At 36.6% G+C, this 7,148-nt stretch overlaps 1 long non-coding RNA gene across 1 annotated transcript; it reads right to left on the reverse strand.

Annotated features, from left to right (window-relative positions):
- Positions 1-681: 681 nt before the first annotated feature.
- LOC147928690 (uncharacterized) lies at positions 682-1,435 on the reverse strand. Its single transcript, XR_015579335.1, has 2 exons — positions 1,096-1,435; positions 682-1,000 (listed from the first exon to the last, which is right to left on the reverse strand). It is a non-coding gene; the product is annotated as an uncharacterized LOC147928690 (long non-coding RNA).
- Between the last annotated feature and the right edge of the window lie 5,713 nt (positions 1,436-7,148).

Genomic DNA, 7,148 nt, shown 5'->3' on the forward strand with positions numbered 1-7,148 from the left:
ATGCAAAAGATGTGAATATATTAAAGGAAAACAGGGTAAAATATGTGAAACATCATAATAATGTCAAGTTCATGTCTTGTCAGCAAAAGTGGAAGACATTCCTGCATATTAAGGTCACTAAGGACAGTGCAAACATTTTGTTTTTTGGAAAGTTCAATGCTTGTTTGTTATTAATATACCGCTAGTTGGTCTCGAGATATTGAGCCGGAGACTATTCTGTTAGTAATGAATAACAGCGAGAATTCTGTCTACATTACACTACCAAAAAGATGCACCAACGTAAATTTACGTGGTGGTTCAGTGTAAACTTGCAACCAACACAACATATTAACAGTATTAATTCAATTTATTTACCTTGATTTTTTATTAACAACATTATTATGGGTAGTTTATTTTATTTTATTTTTAACTTCAAAAATAATAAAGTCCATAAGTAATGACTTTCAAATTTATTAGTAGTACTTTTCAAATCCACTAACAATAACAACAAATCTATGTTAAATGCGTTAGAAAACCATAAAATTTTAAAATCTACTAGTAATTGAAATCCATTAAAATCCTTCACCCAATAACACCCCCTTAATTTAGTCTTTTTTAAAATATCTTGATGGGTCGTGGATCTTTTTCTAACGCAGTGCTTCAAGTCGGCTCAAGATATGTGACTTAACTACTTACATTTCATTAATAGTTATACAAATATAATAGCCATTGATTGTACATATTATGCACATATATCAAATTTGTCAATTGTAGATTAGTTTACATTTTTGCAAATCCAATTGTTTTTTCTTCTTTTTAAGAGAACTCGACAAAACCCTATTTGTTATTAGACCAACTGATAATGAGGAGTTACTTTGAGAAATTACTTGAGAAGGGGCATCGTTCTATCAGTGCGAGTCACTTCAATATGGCACATGACATATTTGGATTGGACATAGTATAACAACATGTGACATTACAAAAATTGAAGGGGCTTTCAAAGCAATTGGCCAAGCTCCACCTATCGCAAAATGTGTTATTGATACTCGTTCTTATATCGCTAAAACTTTTGGGAGTAGATTTGATGACAGAAAGCTAAGTACTCTATGTGCTTACTTCTCTTTCAATAAGCAAGTCCACAGAGCTTACCCAGTGAAAGTTTTGAGGCGGTGTCTAGGCGTTCAAGGATTGGTAAGGATCATTGTTCGTCTTTTTAATTCTTATACAAACTTAGTTATGAAATGATTTTGTTTGTTTGTTTGCAAGAAAAAATAATTATTGAAAAAAAAAGAAAAAGAGAACAAAGGATTACCAAGAAGAAGCAAGAGAAGGTTACCCACCAGTGTTTTTTAATAAATTGAATTAATATTTTCTACATGTTGTAGGTGTAGCTTGTTGCATGCTAGGAAGGATAAGGGTTTCTTTAGCCTCTATGACTTTAGGGTCGATCTGCAGAAATTCAAAAAGAAAAAAAAAATAAATAACTTTACCCAAACCAACGAATACCGTAGGCTGTAGCCCATCATTTATTATATATATTTACATCATATTTAAATTATGTAAAAACAATCTGCATCACTTTAATAAATGATTTACCATTTATTAATGCAAATCAAATAATTTGCATCAATTTATTTCATTAATGTCCAATATATTTACATTGATTATTATCATCGATGTTAATATAAATCGTTTAAAAAAATAGATGTTAACATTCACATCAATTTATTAAAGTGATATTAATTTTTATTTTTGGTGATGACTTTCAATTTAAAAGAATTATACAAAAATTAACAATTTTCAAATTTATAATCTTGAATATTTCTCATAATTTTTATTTTATAGAAAATCTTTGTAAGATCTGTTTTAGAAGACTAAGTGAGCAATATAAAATAGAAATTATAGAAGTAAAGAAAAAATACTTGCCTTTAAAGGTTTTAGAAGACTAAGTGAGTGATCTGACTTGATTGTGTATCTTTATGATCTTTTTGATCACTCTGAAGTTTTTATACTAAAAGCAAAACCCTTTTAGTTTGATTTAACTAGTTACACATATCGTGGTTGGTTAAGGACTAGATTGAGTTGTGGAAACAATTTTCTTAAATATAAATCCAAATACAATTATTTATTTATTTATGGTTAATATTTTTTTTTTTTGACATGGAGAAAATCTATTGATATATAAATTAATTATTTATCTTTTAAAATAGTTGTAGGATTTTAAATTGCAGATTTTTTTATACGGAATGAATTTTTGATGATGTTTTCAAAAACTAATTGACAAAATGATTTTGTCGTTGACAATCTGTTTTTTTTATATAGTTAGAATTAAATATTTTGTAAATTATTCATATTCATTTAAATAAATTAAATTAGAATATATTAATAAATATTATATTTAATTAATTACTGTTAATTTTATATCATCTTGTAAATGATGTGAATAAAGTTAGTATATACATCAATAAAATATCTGATGTGAATTAATATCTTTTTATCTCTGTTTTGATGTGACACAATCAAATATAAATGTATTATTTTTAAAGGGATGTTATTTTTGTATCATATTATAAGTGATGTAAATAAAACTAAAAATACATCACTTAATTAATTGATGAGAATTCATGGTTTTTGTATTAATATTTTTGAAATGATGCTAAAACGACCCAACCCGTATATATATATATATATAATAATAATAATAATAATAATAATAATAATAATATAAATTAGTAGTCTCATACACACTAGCCACCTAACCACAATCACACAATAGCGGATAACATAAAACGATATCAATATCCAATAAATAACCAATAATAAATAACTAATATTAAATCATAACAATTATCCAATATTCAAACAACATGAAACAAAGAACCAGTAACCTAACAATGTTCTATTGACTCAACTCTAGCAACCTAACAAAAGCCAGATAATAATCAAACGAGCCAGTAGAACATCCTCCTCTTCATTGTCTTGATTCCACGATCACACTTTGTATTTACCTGTACCACAAACACAAATTGAGATGCATGAGCATTTTATAAACACACAGTAAGGCAATCCTTCCATCTATTGAGCTATACACACAAGAAATAGAGATATCTCTAACCATCAACCAACAATCAATAACCAAACAACAATAAATCAGGACTATGCATCGACCGACACCAACCTATGCATCGACCGACACCAATTGGGATTGCATCGACCGACACCAATTGGGGTTGCATCGACCGACACCAATTGGGGTTGCATCGACCGACACAAGCTTGCATCTACTGACGCAAGGTTCACTTGCATCGACCGACACGCACATTGCATCGATCGACGCATGCTCGGCATAGCATGAAATCCCTAATTGCATCGACCGACGCCTCCACATGGTATCGACCGATGCTCCTAGGTCAAATGCGCCGTCCTCGCATTGCATCGACCAACACACAAAGTGCATCAACCGATGCACATGCCGAGCATCATTTTTTTCCCGAAGCTTCTCACCGGATCTTCGTCCCTAAACAACCAAGAACACAAAACCAATGCCACAAAAAGCTTCCCAAAGCCTCTTGCGACGCAACAACATTCTAACAAGCCAATAAAACACATAAAACAAGCAGATCAGAGAAATCTCCAGCTTAGATAAGCCACATGGTCATACACTTACCTTTGCCACAGACGATTCTGACTCTAAAACGAAAGATCTACGCTCCTAACAGCCTCCTACAACGTTCCTAGCTCCAGATCTCCCAAGAACAACCACCAAAACGCCAAGAACTCTCAAGAACACTCACAAAACTCTTTCTCTCTTTCTTTTTCTCCAGATGCGGCCAAACCTCGGCCACAAAACGACGAATCCCTTTTATACACGTTTTCAGGATTTTCCTAACCCCAAAACGCAACGTTTAACTTAAACTCGTCCGCGAGAATCACCCTTGCATCAACCGATGCACATAGTGCATAGACCGATGCATCCCGTTAACCGGGATTCTGGTTCGTGGATGTTACAATTCTCCCCTACCAACATAGATTTTTCCTCGAATCTTGAACAACCATCAGCCAAGGACTCTCGTGCAACTTTCTCCACGGCCCGCACCTCCTCCGATCGATCTAGGAAGGTCACCTCTAGGCGATAAACTCACGTTCCAGGCATTATTTGCTCTTGACTTTTGGAATTTCCTTTACTCATAGGTCTCAACCAGAGCCTTGCTTAGACCATCTCCAATGGTTTTCCCTATTTTTTCCTCTATAATAGAGGACCTCTATAATAGAGGTGAGTTTTACTCCAATGGTCCTCTATTCTCACCTCTAAAATAGAGATTGCTTTTTTTTCCTCTATTTATAGAGGAACCTTTGTAAAAAAAATAGTGTTCCTCTATAAATAGAGGAAAAAAATAGCAATCTCTATTTTAGAGGTGAAAATAGAAGACCATTGGAGTAAAACTCCCCTAAACTCACCTCTATTATAAAGTTCCTCTATTATAGAGATAAAAATAGAGGACCATTGGAGATGCTCTTAAGGTCATGGAGGCCAGAGGCAGTAAGAAAAAAAAACACTTTAACTCATATCATATAAATAAAAAAGAAATGGTAACAACTGTCCTCTTTAAAAGAGTAGAGTCAAAATAAAATATTAGTTATAAAACATAATATGAATACCAAAAATAATGATACCAAAGAAGTTAATTATGCTAGAGGATTGCAAAAACAACGAAGAAGAAGAAACACCCTTAAGTGTGACCTTAGGAAAAATAAATAAGTTAGATTTTTATCCTATAATTTGTTATCTTGATTTTAATTTTCATTTATAATTTGTTTCTTTTTCTTTCTTTCTTGTAAAACCTTTGTGCCTCTAAGCATTATGTTTCTCAAGTTAAGCTTATATAGTTAGAAACAAAGAGGACAATTAGTTATATCATTTATATTTTGTTTCTTTTTCTTTCTTTCTTGTAAAACCTTTGTGCCTCTAAGAATTGTACTAAAAACAGCTCTGGTCTCAACCTTAAGTTTTTATTGGCTCTTCATCAGGCCGAAGCATGCATGCTATAATATTGGCTTCTCATCCGAAGTCGATATACAAACCATACTCACAAGCCACAAAGTCTCAGAATATGACAGTATTAGGAGAACTAAAGTCCCCCAAGAGTCGTTCGGGACCAACTGTCCATAGAGCAAACAATTCTGAACACGTCTGAGTCGTATCACTAACCAGGTTTCCTTCTCGTGGTTCGCGTAAAACAACACAATGTCCTACCAACCACATATCCCCTCACTCGGATACCTCATGACCACACAATGATCATAAATATGCCACAAGGGCCGCCACAAAGGCCAACAAATGTCCTAAACAGGACCGCCACCAAGGCCAAACGATGTTCTAAACTGGACCGTCACAAAGACCAGTTATCCCAAAGGACCGTCATGAAGACCACTCGTCCTGAAGGACCGTCACAAAGACCACTCGTACCGAAGGACCGTCACGAAGACCACTCATCCCGAAGGATTTCCTAAACAGGCCAAACGTCCCAAAGGACCATCACGAAGACCACACATCCCGAAGGACCGCCTAAACAGGCAACATTGGGTAAACAGCCCGCCACAAAGGCGACACAATTGGCTAAATAGCCCGCCATAAAAGCCACACAATGGCTAAACAGTGCGCCACAAAGGCAACACAATGTCTCGAAAGACCGCTACACATGGGCACACAAGGACTCAACAGCCCGCCACGAAGGCCACACAAGCCTCTCTAAGGCTTACAACCACTAAAAATGGACAAATTCTAACTCACATAAAACTTTCCATTTTTAGAACTTTCCACTTCAGGAAAATTTCCATTTCAGGAAACTTTCCTTTTCAATACCAGCTTTGCGGAAACTCGTACCCCAAAAACCACCTCATCTTGTTACTTAGTCGCACAACCAACCACCCCTAAGCGACCAAGTAACAAGAGAGATGGGCTGGAATACTCCATTCCCGCTCCAGCCACGGACTACAACTCGGACCAAGCTAGACAAGTTCAAGTCGTGACCTACTTCTCAAACCACTTCTTGAACCTTGTCTTCATCCTCGCCTCTGGCTCCCAAATCTGCTCCTCCACACCATCCTAGTCCCGTAGGACTCTCATCAAAGGAATCTTTTTCTTCCGAAGTTCCTTGATTCTCCTCTCGAGAACCCTCACTCGTCTCGCCTCCAAAGTCATGTTAGGCTGAAGATTCTCAGAAATCTTAGCCAACAACTAATCATCCTCATGGAGACACTTCCTTAACATAGACACATGGAAAACCTTGTGGAACACACACATAACCTCAGGCAATTCCAGTCTATATGCTACCGGTTACACCCGCTCAATCACTCGGAACGAACCCATATACCTCAGACTCAACTTAATCTCTGTCAATAACCTGTTCGGACCCCGCAACATGGTCATCTTGAGGTACACTCTATCTCCCACCTGAAACTCAAGATCTATCCTCCTCCTATCGGCATAACTCCTCTGCCGATCCTGAGCTTCCTCAGCTTGAGAACCCGAATATCCTCTCCCCCACCTGAGTCCAGCATAACGGTGTATGACATGGTCTCCCATACACCGCCTCATAAGCAGCCACCCCAATACTTGCCTGGTAGTTGTTGTTGTAAGAGAACTCTACCAAGCTTTTGTGATCTGCCCATCTGTCTGGGGATGATAAGTTGCATTCATGTGCACCTTAGTTCCCATTTCTGCCTGAAATGCCTCCAGAACATCTAGTTGAACTTGGAATCCCTATCAGACACAATACTTCCTGACACCCCATGCAACCTAACTATCTCTTTCACATATTTCTTAGCCAAGACAGCTGCTCCATCAGTCTTCTTAATGGCCAAAAAATTTGCCCACTTAGTCAACCGGTCCACAATGACCCAAATACCATCAAAGGTCCGAGACACTGGCAAACCAACCACAAAATCCATCGTGATCATATCCCACTTCCACTCTGGAATGGGAAGGCTCTTCAGCAAACTGCCTGGAACCTGATGCTCAGCCTTCACTAGCTGACAAACATCGCACCTCGTGACCCAACTAGCCACATCCTTCTTCATTCCGACCCAGTGATAGTACCTCTTGAGATCACGGTACATCTTAGTCGCTCCTGGATGAATAGAGAACATGCTCGCATGAGCCTCTCTCA

The sequence above is a fragment of the Camelina sativa genome, chromosome 14 (genome assembly GCF_030686135.1).
Source record: "Camelina sativa cultivar CO46 ecotype springtype chromosome 14, ASM3068613v1".
Classification (NCBI taxonomy): Eukaryota; Viridiplantae; Streptophyta; class Magnoliopsida; order Brassicales; family Brassicaceae; genus Camelina; species Camelina sativa.